Here is a 13,211-nt window from a genome sequence, read left to right on the forward strand (position 1 = left end):
ACATTAGTACATTAAGTCAAAAAAATTTAATTGTATTTATTTGAGTTCACACAGTTGCATGGACTTTAGGTCTAAAAAAAGGTAAAATACAGGATGTGTACATACACGAGTAACACATGAATCACTACACCGACAATAATCTTTTTAAAAAGAAATAAAAGTAAGGGAAGGAATCTAATATTTTAGTAATCTCACGTAGACGTCTGAATCACTCACTCATTTTTTATAGTGATTTTCTTTATATGCGCCATAAAGCTAAAGTTTTGAATTCTTGAATTCACCGTACAGAGAAAAAGATAAGCATTAATCCAAAAGCGATAGAGAACAGAATTTGGTCATCGGAAGTCTTGGAATCTTTCGTCATCAGTTCTGTGTGCACTGCTTTAAAATTATATGTTCCCCTTGTTGAAATTAATATCCAAGGTTGCTCCAACGGGCTAATGCGCACCAAATGATCAGAATAGGTTATGCCTCCTCAACAGATTTCCAAACACATAAAATGATCAGGGATAAAATCATCGAACTTGCAGAAGAAATGAATGAAAACAAAGTTCTCTTTGTTTAAGAACACAACCCACAACCTTAAGAGTTTTAAAATTCAATTTGAAGTCCACCACACAATATAGACATTTGGCAAGACCTCTTAAACCATGTAGACCTTCTTTAAATGACCGTGTACTGCCAGTGACAGTGTTAACTGTGCAAGAGCCACGTTACCATCTTTTTCTGCCATGTTACGATAGTGCTGCCGAAAACAATTCTATTTAAAAACTGCCCCTTTTATTTAACATGTGACATTTTCAAAAAACACAATGTATATGACAATGATAATTGCCTTTATATTTGCTACCTTTTATTTACGCATTTTGCCATATTTCACAAAAGGGCATCATTGTCAACACGTAAAACGTAGAATGAGGTTCATTATGGAAGATGCAGTGGAGCTGAAGCTTGTTAGGGATCTGACTCATTCAGAGCAACCCTCGACAAGTACAAGTGGGAACATATATCGGGGAGGAAGCCTCATAAAGAGACGTTCACGACCAGTTGCTATTGAGCCCAAGGTCCAACAACTTCTCCATCTGCTACATGACCCTACCTCTCCTGACGTCATCGCCATTGTTGGAATGGGTGGCGCTAGGAAGACATTTCTTATCCAAAATGCTTTCAACATAATAAAGGATAAGTTTGAGAAATCAGTCTGGCTTTCTGTTTCTCACTCATATTCCCTTGCAAGGTTACAAGCTGACTTGGACTCTGAAATAGGAGTGGAGCATGTTGTTAGTGGAAAAGTGAGTGAAGTGTGCTGCAGGAGCAACTGCTGGGCACAGGAATTTTTGGTTTGCAATTATGATGGTGTTTAAATATTTTTTGTTATTATTAAATTTTAGGGTTTGCATTGCATTTGGGGTGGTGTTTAATTTTAGGGCTTAATTTAATATTTGTTATGACTTTAGTAAAGGTTTAAACAAAACCTTTACGGGTCTGGTGGTTGCCAAAACTAGTTCCTAACTGTTTGGCTTTGTCCTTGTTATCTCCTCATCATATTGGTATCAGAGCGAGATAAGATCTTGCTACGAAGTGTATGTCCTTGTTATCTCCTCATCATAATGGTATCAGAGCGAGACAAAATCTTGCTGGGAAGTGTATGTCTGCAGAAGAATCACAGGCTAAAGCTAAGGCTCACACCATGCCTCCGAAAAGTACGACTCCAGATGCCATCAAAAAGATGATGGAGGAACTTCTAGAAGAGAATTTCAAGGAGTTCAAGGAGTCTAGTAACAAGGATAAGGAGAATGAGGTGGAAGAAGGTACCAGTGGAGATGAAGAAGGAGAACAGCACCAAGATCTACCAAAGGAATTGCCTGCAGATCAAAAGGCATTTGTTGATGCTTTAAAGTCAATAAGAGGAGATGTTGCTGACAAGCTACCTACATATGGAGGTAGTCTCAATAGTGAGGAAGTGATTGAATGGATTGAAGAAATTAGCAATCATTGTGAGTTGAATGAAGTTCCAAAGAATGATAGAGTAAGGATTGCAAAAGGAAAACTGAGAGGATCTACTCTGTCATAGTGGAATTATATTCAAGGAGAAAGGGTACAAAATAATAAAAGTATGATTTCTTCATGGGAAGTAATGAAGGCAAAAATTAAGGCACAATTTTTGCCTGCAGATCATGAAGTGTAGTTGTTCAAAAAGCTACAAAGCTTGAGGCAACGAGAGATGGACATGAATACCTATACAAAGGAGTTCCATAGGTTAACTCTTAGGGCAAAGAAACAAGAGGAGGAACCAAAAAGAGTGGCTAGATATTTAAATGGTCTGAGAATGAACATACAAGAGGAGATCAGCCTCTTGGTCCCAAATATATTGGGGAAGTGTTTTCAACTTGCTCTTAAGGTTGAAGAGAAGTTGAAGAGGAAGAGTGAACAACAACAAGGAGGGAGAAGTGGAAGGAATGACCGAGGTAGAGGAAACTTCAACAATAGAGGACAAGGCCAGAGGTCCCAAGGTGAGTCTAACCCTAAGGAGAAAATGGGTGACTCAAGTAGTAGAGGAGGCTACAATGGAAGGGGATCTAATGGAGGAAGGTCAGATGGATCAGGTAGAGGATCCAGGTTCTCAAGAATGAAGTGCTACAATTGTGGTCAGATAGGACACCCAAAATATAAGTGTCCACAAAGGGCATCTACTTCTCAAAATGGTGAAAGGAGAGTCACTTATGTGCAGGAAGATAATGTGAGTATGAACTCACCAGAAGTTCAGTTGATGATAGAGGCTCTGGGAGAAAGTCTCATGTTAAGGAGGACACTTCTTAAGGAACCGCTAAAAGAAGATACTACTCAAAGGAGGGCTCTTTTTCGAGTTCAATCCAAGGTGAAAGGTAAGTTGTGCAAAGTAATAATTGATTCAGCTTCCACAGATAACATCATCTCACTTGAAGTTGTAAACAAATTGAAGTTAGAGAGACTTCCACATTCTTATCCATACAAGGTTAGTTGGTTAAACAAAGGGCAACAAGAAGTTGTGAATGAGCAAGCTTGGGTAGAGTTCAGTATAGGGGAATATAAAGATAAAATATTGTGTGATGTCTTGCCCATGGAAGCTTGCCACCTCTTGCTAGGAAGACCTTGGCAATTTGACAGGAAGGCACGCCATGATGGTGAGAAGAATTCTTATAGCTTCCAAAAGGATGGAGTAACATACAGATTGAATTCTGAAGGAGAAGAGAAAGGGGTTGGTCAAGTTGGACCAAGTGTGTTGATGGTGGGTGAGAAAGAGTTCATTAATACTCTTGAAGAAGATGGAATAGGCTTTGCATTGGTGTTGAAGCCTAAGGAAGATAGGAAGGAGCGTAGGACAACAAGTCTGAAAGAAGTCAAAGAGTTGTTGAACCAGTACAAGGAAATCATTGTTGAGGTAATGCCTGAGTCTCTGCCACCAATAAGAGACATAAGTCACCAGATTGATCTTATTCCTAGAGCAGTGCTACCCAACAAGGTAGCATATAAGATGACACCACAACAAAATGAAGAGATTGCCAGGCAAGTACAGGAGTTGCTTGACAAGGGGCTAATAAGGAAAAGTCTTAGCCCATGTGTTGTACCCTCAGTTCTTTCTCCAAAGAAGGATTGTAAGTGGTAGTTGTGTATTGATTCTAGGGCTATTAATAGGATAACTATAAGATATAGATTTCCTATTCCTAGAATAGAAGATTTGTTGGATTGTTTGGGGGGAGCTTCATATTTTTCTAAAATAGATCTCAAAAGTGGGTATCATCAAATAAGGATATGAGAAGGGGACGAATGGAAGACAACCTTTAAAACTAATGAAGGGTTGTATGAATGGCCGGTTATGCCATTTGGTTTATCTAATGCTCCTAGTACATTTATGCAACTAATGAATGAAGTTTTGTATGACTTCATTGGGAAGTTTTTTGTTGTCTACCTTGATGACATTTTGGTGTATAGCAAGAATAAGGAGGAGCATTTGCAGCATTTGAAGATGGTTTTTCAAAGGCTACAGCCTAAGCAAAAGTTGAAGATAAACTTGGAGAAGTGTGACTTTTTGAAACAAGAGTTGGTGTATCTTGGATTTTTGATATCCAAGGGAGAATTGAAAATGGATCTGTCTAAAGTGGAGGCCATCATTAATTGGCCAACACCAAGAGCTGTTGGAGAGGTTCAAAGTTTTCATGGTTTAGCCACATTCTACAGGAAGTTCATAAGGAACTTTAGCAACATTTGTGCACCAATTTTAGACACCATCAAAGGAGGAGGTAATACAAAATTTGAATGGAATAATGCAGCAAATAAGAGTTTTGAGGAACTCAAAAAAAAGGTAGCCAAATATCCTATTCTTGTTTTAGCATATTTTAATAAAGTTTTTGCAGTAGAATGTGATGCTAGTGGCTTTGCAATAGGGGTTGTTCTTAGTCAAGAGGGTAGACCCGTTGCATTTTTCAGTGAGAAGCTTAATGAGGCAAAGAAGAAATATTCTTCTTATGATTTGGAATTGTATGCCATGGTCCAGGCATTGAAAAAATGGAGGCACTATTTGCTGCCTAAAGAGTTTATTGTGTATACTGACAACGATGCTCTTAGTTTCTTGAATGCGCAGGAAAAACTCAACCATAGGCACATGAAATGGGTTGAGAGATTGTAGGCTTATACTTTCACAATCAAACATAAGAAAGGACAAGCCAATAAGGTGGCTGATGCACTTAGTAGAAGAGTGTTAACAATGCAAGAAGTACAAATCCAAAGCATGGGTGTAGATGCATTGAAGGGAATGTATGCGAAAGATAGAGATTTCAGCGAAGCATATGATGTTTGCACTGAATTGGAAGATAATTTTCATTCTAATTTTTTTGAATTTATTGTGCAAGATGGACTGTTGTTTAAGGGTAGCCAACTATGTATTCCCAAATGCTCGATGCGGGAAAATGTTATTAAAGAAAAACATTGTGGAGGTCTTAGTGGTCATTTTGGACTCAACAAGACATTATAATTGGTACAAAGATTTTATTATTGGCCTAAGATGCAAAAAGACATTAGGAAGTTTGTGGAAGGTTTTCTGGTATGTCAAAGGGCAAAGGGAGTATCAACAAATGTTGGACTTTATCAGCCTTTACCTATACCGAACAGACCTTGGGAGTGTTTGATTATGGATTTTTTAATGGGATTACCAAGGAAAAAGACAGGTTATGAAAGCATATTTGTGGTTGTTGATAGATTCAGTAAAATGGCTCACTTTATTCCATGTAGAACCACTAATGATGCTAGTTATATTGCAGGACTATTCTTTAAGAAAATAGTCTGTATTCATGGTTTGTCATTGAGCATTGTATCTGATAGGGATAGCAAGTTTGTGGGTCACTTTTGGAGAACCCTATGGAAGAAGTTGGGCACAAGTTTATCTTTTAGTTCAGTGTATCATCCTCAAATGGATGGGAAAACTGAGGTGGTTAATAGATCCTTGGGAAACCTTTTGAGGTGCTTGACACGAGAACATGGAGGTAGTTGGGATGGTATCATACCTCAAGCAGAGTTTACATATAATGACTCAGTGAATCGTAGCATAGGCATGAGTCCTTTTGAAGTTGTTTATGGGAGACATCCAAGGGGAGTTTTGGAACTCAGAAATATGGATGGTTTGGAGAAAAGGAGTGGACATGCAGAAGACTTTGCTAAAGCAATGGTGGAAGTACATGAGCATGTGAGGAAAACTCTACAATAGAATAACCTAAAGGTGAAGGCTAAAGTAGATTTGAAAAGAAGAAATGTATAGTTCCAAGTTGGAAACATGGTTATGGTTCACTTGAACAAAGACCGGTTACCTCGGGGCAGCCATACAAAGTTGATGATGAAGAAGATTGGACCGTGTGAAATTTTAGAAAAATATGGAGAAAATGCTTACAAAGTGGCATTGCCTCCAGATGTAGCTATTTCACCTATATTTAATGTCTCGAATCTCACATTGTATAAAGGTTCAAACAAAGAAGTTGGTACAAAAGCAATAGCACATGAATCAAATGATTGGATTCAAGAATTGCCTTCTAAAGAGACACCCCAGATGGAAAGTATCATCAATAATAGGGAAGCAATGAGGACAAGACACAAAGTACACATGGAGTATTTGGTTAAGTGGAAGAGCCTTCTAGATTCTGAAGCTACTTGGTTTCCGAAAACATAAATTCTAAGGCAAGGTGGGGATATACAATAGTTGGTCTCCAAGAGGACTTGAGACAAAATTCACCCCCAAGAGTATACTATAGGAGCAAGTGTTGGGCACAGGAATTTTTGGTTTGCAATTGTGATGGTGTTTAAATATTTTTTGTTATTATTAAATTTTAGGGTTTGCATTGCATTTGGGGTGGTGTTTAATTTTAGGGATTAATTTAATATTTTTTTATAACTTTAGTAAAGGTTTAAACAAAACCTTTACGGGTCTGGTGGTTGCCAAAACCAGTTCTTAACTGTTTGGCTTTGTCCTCGTTATCTCCTCATCAAAGTGCAAGCAACCAAATTGATCCATGACAAACTTTTAGCCTGCATAAGTTGCCTTGTTGTGCTCAATGATGTGTGGAGAGCAACTGGGGAAGATGACTTGATCTATGCACTTGGCCTTCCAATGGGGAATAATAATAATCACAGTACACAATGAAAAGTTGTGGTGACAACAAGAAGCAGATTTCTGTGCCGTGACCTAAACACCCATGTTTAGGAGATGCAGCTTTTGTCAAAAGAAGAGAACTAGGAGCTCTTTTGTGCTCATGCATTCCCTAATCGCCAATAAAATCAACTGCCAAATAAACTTGAAGGGATTGCTCATGAAGTTGAAGGAGAGTGTGGGAGATTGCCCTTGGCTGTTAAGATAGTGGGAGCATCTCTAGCGGACAAGAAGTTGTCAATGGAGTGGGAATCCAAACTGGCACAACTCAAAGCAGTATCTCATGTTGAGGATCCAATCATTCAGATTCTCAAGTTGAGTTATGATTCTCTCTCTCCTCATCTCAAGCCTTGTTTTGCATTTCTCTCTTTCTTTCTTGAGGATGAGGAGATCCATTCCGATTATCTCATAAATATGTGGGTAGCAGAAGGATACATTCCTCAAGGAGATGACATGCTAGATATTGGATGGGATTATATATCTCATCTCCATAGTCTCTGTTTTCTTGAGATACAACCCTTCCATCATGGTGATCTAAACAAATATTGTAGTAAGTTGGATACAAGGTACAAATTGCATGATTTAGTGCTTGATTTGGCAATCAGTATATCAAAAGAAAGTAAATGTGCATTTAGTGTAGATGAAGTCATGAAGAAAGTCCCAAGTAGGGTTTTAATGGTCAAGAAAAAAGTAGGCAATGAGGACGTAGTTAAAATGGAAAGTAATAGGGCATATTCTGCGTCACATCTTCACACTTTGTCTCTTTCTAGAAATGAAGACATAAAAAGTATTCTAGCAACCTCGCTTGCCAGTGCCAAAGTGTTGCGCATTCTTGACTTGAGTTATACAAGCATCTCATCATTACCTGCTTGTGTTGAAAATTTGAAGCTACTTAGATTTTTGAATTTTTAAGGTTGACAAACATCACTATGGTCCCAGAATGTGTAAGAAGCAACACGAGTCTTCGCTTTCTTGACATTTCCAACTGCCCTAGTCTTCAATAGTTTCCTGACTGGATTGGAGAGCTGAATTGTCTACATCTGGATATAAGGGGTTTCATTCCGAAGGAAATATCAAAAATTATATCTTTACAGGTACTCAGATCATCTTTTCAGGAACCAACATGCATGGCGCGAAATAGCTACAAACTGTCAGTTGAAGACGATGGATTCTTAAAGCTGGAACATTTGGTAACTTGGTCAACCTCCGTGAAGTGCACATAAATATTGATAACAATGCTCAATTGAAAAGTATAGAAGATGGGATCCTTACCAGCTTGGTGAAGATGCGTATTCTAACACTACACAACAAAGTTAAATTTGGTAATCCACCACCTCTATCAGAGAAGATGACAGCTATGAAAGATCTTGAAGTCCTTTTCTTAGTCAACTTTGCATTGCCAGATTGGATATGTGACTTTTCAAATTTGATGAAATTGCATCTACGAAGAACCCATTGTTTTACATATCCAGTACTAGAAATAATCTCCAATTTAATGAGTTTGGAGCTAACAAAAAACAAAAATTGCAAGGCACTGCCACAAGGGTTTTGGAAGCCCAGAGGATTCCCCCAGCTGTGCTTTTTCAAAATTTCAGACTTTTACGAGTTAGAAGAGCTGTCAGAAATAGAAATAGAGGAAGGAGCAATGCCACGCCTTGAGATGCTACAAGTATGTTCCTGTCCAAGTCTAAAGAGAGTTCCAATTGGATTGGAGCTCCTGAAAAGCTTGAAAAACTGCAATTTTGAATTAACTGGAGTGACTCATTTGTTCAAAGAGGGTGGAGAATTATGAAATAAAATGAAAGCCACTAACCCCAATCTCATTATCAAGACTTAAGTGAGGTTGTGGGAGTCAAGGTAGTGACATGCAAAGAAATTATGTATTTTTTATTGTAAATATCAGTTACTGTATAGTCGTGACGCATATGCTATATGATAATTGACAGGTTCAGTTTATTAAAACAAGAATAGAATAATTGAAATGTAATCATAATGCATCATAATATAGGGGCAACAAATTTTTTTTTTCTTACATCAATAGTTTACATTAAGAAAGCTACAATTAACTATTCTCTAGTATTTATATAAATTTTGTTCTAAATTCTTGTTAATGTAGATCAATTGTATTACTTTTCTTTTATATAAGTATTATATATTATACTTGTTCATTATTATATAATTAGTTAAGATGAAGACGGAGGGAAAAATTGCTCTACAACTATGTATGGCAGCTAGACACCTATGTGCCTCGGCTTCCGCACCTTTCTACATGGTTATTGCCCTATTTTCTTCTTTTGTACCCTAGTTTTCATTTTTTTATTGCTCTTGGTACTTGTTTTTTGCTGTGCATCTTTGGGTCTCCATTTTCTTTTGTGATTGATGTTTGTGTGTCATTTGGGCTTCTCTGATAATTTTTTGGTAATATTTCCCCGCCTTGCCATTATATGTCCACCTTGGATCACTCGTGAGAAACTAAAGGAAGGCAATCATGGTTGAAGGTGGGGGAGAGACATCTGAGGATATGATGAAAGTTGATGAGGTTTTAAACATCACCCATGACTAGGACAAGCAAAAGGAAGTGCTTGAGAAATTGTAGTATAAGGTAGTGATGTAGGAGTCTTCAACCTCTTCCCTGTTGTCTGCTTTCTTTTCTAGCAAGATTTGCATGAGCACTCTGGATGGAATTCGAAGTGACAGAGCCACAACCAATAGAGATAGACTTGGGGATGGAGGTAACTTCACATCTAGTGTTGGTGGAGGAAAGGAGGAAGGTAAAATCCCACCCCATGAACTGAAAACCCTTTCTCTCTCGCCAAATGAGAATATGGTAAGAGCTATTAAAATTGACCAATCTCGGCTTAAAAATGTTATAGTTTTTTTTTGCATAATTAGATAAAGGATTTATGCCCTCCTGCAAGGTTTTTGATGAATGGGTTATAAGTGTTTGGGGTAAGACACCTGGGATTCATGTTACTTTCTATAGAATGGTTCAAAGAGGGCTTTTTGTTGTGTTTGTCAAGACTCATAGAATGCATTATGGAAAGGGAGTGCACCTTCAATAATGACACATGAATTATCAAACTAGGTGGTAGGTCTTCTTTTTTACATGTGGTCACAAGAATGTGGTGCTTCGTAAAGGGTTTTTTTAGCATGCTTGAATGTCGATTAACATTTATGACATTTATGTCCCGACTACTATGAATATTGATCACTGCCGTAAAAGGACGTAGAGGGGGGATTCAACGATATTTTAAAAATGATCTTGTAATGATCATAAAGATAGTTTAATTAATCCTCATAATTGGTACCACTGACGATGGCCATTTCCAGATGGAAAGGGTCTGCCCACATGTACTGCCTTGGGAGATTTTTTGGTTTTTGGGAAACATTGTGAAATCATGATGACTATGTATTGCCTTTTCATTTTCTCCATTTTGGCCTTGCATATTATATTTTGCAACTCCAAAACTTGGTGCAAGGATACATCATCGGAAGAGTTGGTTGTGGACTTGGGCAATAGCATGGGCACTAGCAACTGTATTGAACCAGGGGGTGTGCAGGAATGTATCAGTAGCAACGAAGTGGCAATGGTCTACTTGTAGGAGGGAGGCCTTCTACCTTATATGGAGGTCATGGTTAGACACAACGGGATCATCTCGATGCAGATCTTTCAAACCTAGAAGGATATAAATGTTACTATTAATGGCATGAGCTTTGAAATTTCTAAAGAAAGCATTGTGAAGGTAGGGGATTTTTTTTTGGATGGCAAGAAATGGTAGAGGCAAGCTAAGGTCAATGAAGAGGCAAGCTTGCAAATTTTCTTCAAATTCAAGGAGGAATTGAAGAAATTGTGGTGAGTTTGTGCGGGCTACCCTGCCTAAGCCATGGGATGTCATCTGCTACATGATTATCAGATACATTACCTTGGAGGACCACTGCCAGGTACTTTATTATTATCACTTTCCTACCTTCAATCATTTTATAAATCATGACCTTATCTCCTTTTCATTTATGTTATTGCATTTGCTGGAGGATAGCATTTATAAGGCTAGAAGGAAACAAGAGGAGGGGAAACCCTTCTACCTTATCCACCAGGACCTCATGAATAAACTTTTCATCTATCACCTGGCTTAGAATCCCCCTCTCCTGATTAACCCCTTGGCCTCTATCACCCCTCAGACTTCCTTGGACCCTAGCCCTAGCTCTATTCTTAAGAGGTCCAAGAAAGCCCATGACATTGAGGTCAAAATTAACCTTGAGGTTAAAGTTAGCATTATTGAGATGGATTTGGAGACCAAAAAGGGCAAGTAGGGTGCTAAGAGAACTAACAAGTGTCTTCAGCTAGAGAAATTTAAGACCCCCTCGAAGTATGACTCCAACTTTGATTCCTCTAATAGTGAGGAGAAACCTACTAAAAAGAAAAGACTCCACCATGATATTAAACCCACCCCCAACTCTATTAGACCATCCTGTGTCTCTGATACCTTGGAAGCTACCCTGACTCATAGTGGGGGGGAAGACATCACCTCTCCTAGAAAGGAAACCCCCAAGGGAACTTAGAAGAAAGGTAAACATAGCCAACTAAGATGCAGGTAGAGAGACTTGAGAAGGTCATGAGGGACCTAGTGGATAACCATACTACTATCTACCATAGATTTGAAACCCTAGTTGAGTTCTCCAACAAGGTAATGCAATTTGCAGCCACAACCCTCTACTTCCTCTAGCCTAACAAAGAGGAAAAGGACCTGGGAAAGACAACTAATGTAACCCATTCCATCTATGGGTTCTTGGCAAAGGGCTAGCTAAAAACCATCATGGACAAACCAATGAAAGTGAAGGAGGAGGATACAACAAGGGAAGCACCAAAGGAGAAGAAGAATGGTAACCAGGAGAAGGAAGAGAGCATCTAGCCCAAGTTATATTGTGTTTTTTAGCTATTTTTATGATTATGTTTCTAAACTTTACACCCCATAAGGTTTTTTGGACTATGTCAATTACTTGGACCATGTCAATTACTTGGACCAATAGCAATGATGTTTTTAAATGTTGTTGGTTTATTATTTAGTTTCTTATGCATAGTAGTTTAAGGATTGTGGCTAAAAACAATTCAGCTCTAAACATATTATGGTTTTTGATGTTTAAAGTTGGTATAGGTTAGATAACTAGGAGGTAACCTCCGGCTGAATTCTAAACCTTTCTGTACTCTGGGGCCAGCCCTCCATTTTTTAAGCTACTATAAACTACTTCAAAAACATGTACATAAGTATTATAATTTTCTAACTAAAAGTGTTTTAATGTAAACAAGTTTTAATGAAAATTATTTAGCTTTTGGTTATACTTGGAGTTTAAACAAAAATAGTATGAAATAGTTTTACTTAGGAAATTTTCATAGGTGGGATAAATTGTGGAGGCCATTTACAAAATCACATTTTCAAAAATAGTCCCCATAAACTAAAGGTTGAGTTTTAGTTTTGATATATCTTTAACCAATTCTAAAGTAAAAATTGGAATAAGAGTCATAATAGTAATTCAAATATTAATTTAATCTAGAATAAATGGCTTATAGTACATAGAGGAATGTGAATTACTAAAGTTGGCTCTTGGAGAGTGTGACATTGGACAACATAATTGAAGTTGTAGTATTCACAATTTTTTATTTAAAGATCCTTCCTCATAGTATGATTTGGGATACATTAGCCCATAGTATTTATCTATCATTACAGAGGCTAAGAAATCAAAAAACAAGCTAAAAATTGATGTAGTGTCTAGTTTTTTATTTTTCCTTCAATTCAATAATTATCTTCTTAGTATACATATGATAGATTAACATCTACAAGTACTTAGGAACTTAGGAAACTTAGGGGGGTAAAAATATTTTTTCAGTTATATCAAAATAAAAAACATAATTTTTAAGGGTGGATGCTAACAATATATATAGTTAAGGATAAAAAATCTAGAAATAAAGTATGGCATCCATGATTCAATCGATACATAAAACTTGATTGAACTATTTAGTCATTCATAATGGTTATCACATTAAAGATGGTATAGACAATAATAATCCATAAAGCACAAGATATCAAAATGAATAGATTAACAATTTAAATATTAAATTTTATGTGTACATTTTCCTAAATTCTGATCCTACAATAATATGAAGGTAAACAATACTACACATATAATGCTACAAAAGTAACAAGAGGAGTTTCAATCAACACAAATAAAATATTGAAACAAAAATTATTTTTTTGTTGTGTATATATTTTTTTTATAGTAAGACTTGGAAAAATGTTTCGTTATAATATATTTTTATCAAGAAAAAACTTTAAAATTAGTTTAAGAGAATGTAAAAGAGACAACCACCTCATACCATTGACTATAGTATAGGATCTTAACTTTGTACTCCTTAAAATATTATGTAAAATGTTTGATAGCAATTTTTAATAGCAAGTTACAAATCTGGTGCCTATAATTACGATTATAAGACCATCCGTATGATATCACGCTAGCATGATATCCAAAAATACTCAAAAAAAAA

General features: G+C 37.0%; 1 pseudogene; it reads left to right on the forward strand.

The window, feature by feature from the left end:
• The first annotated feature begins 824 nt into the window (after positions 1 to 824).
• On the forward strand, positions 825 to 8,465 carry LOC149578198 (disease resistance protein RPS2-like; annotated as a pseudogene).
• The last annotated feature ends 4,746 nt before the right edge of the window (positions 8,466 to 13,211 follow it).

This window comes from Cupressus sempervirens, chromosome 1 (assembly GCF_028749045.1).
Source record: "Cupressus sempervirens isolate cs-2001-9-10 chromosome 1, ASM2874904v1, whole genome shotgun sequence".
Classification (NCBI taxonomy): domain Eukaryota; kingdom Viridiplantae; phylum Streptophyta; class Pinopsida; order Cupressales; family Cupressaceae; genus Cupressus; species Cupressus sempervirens.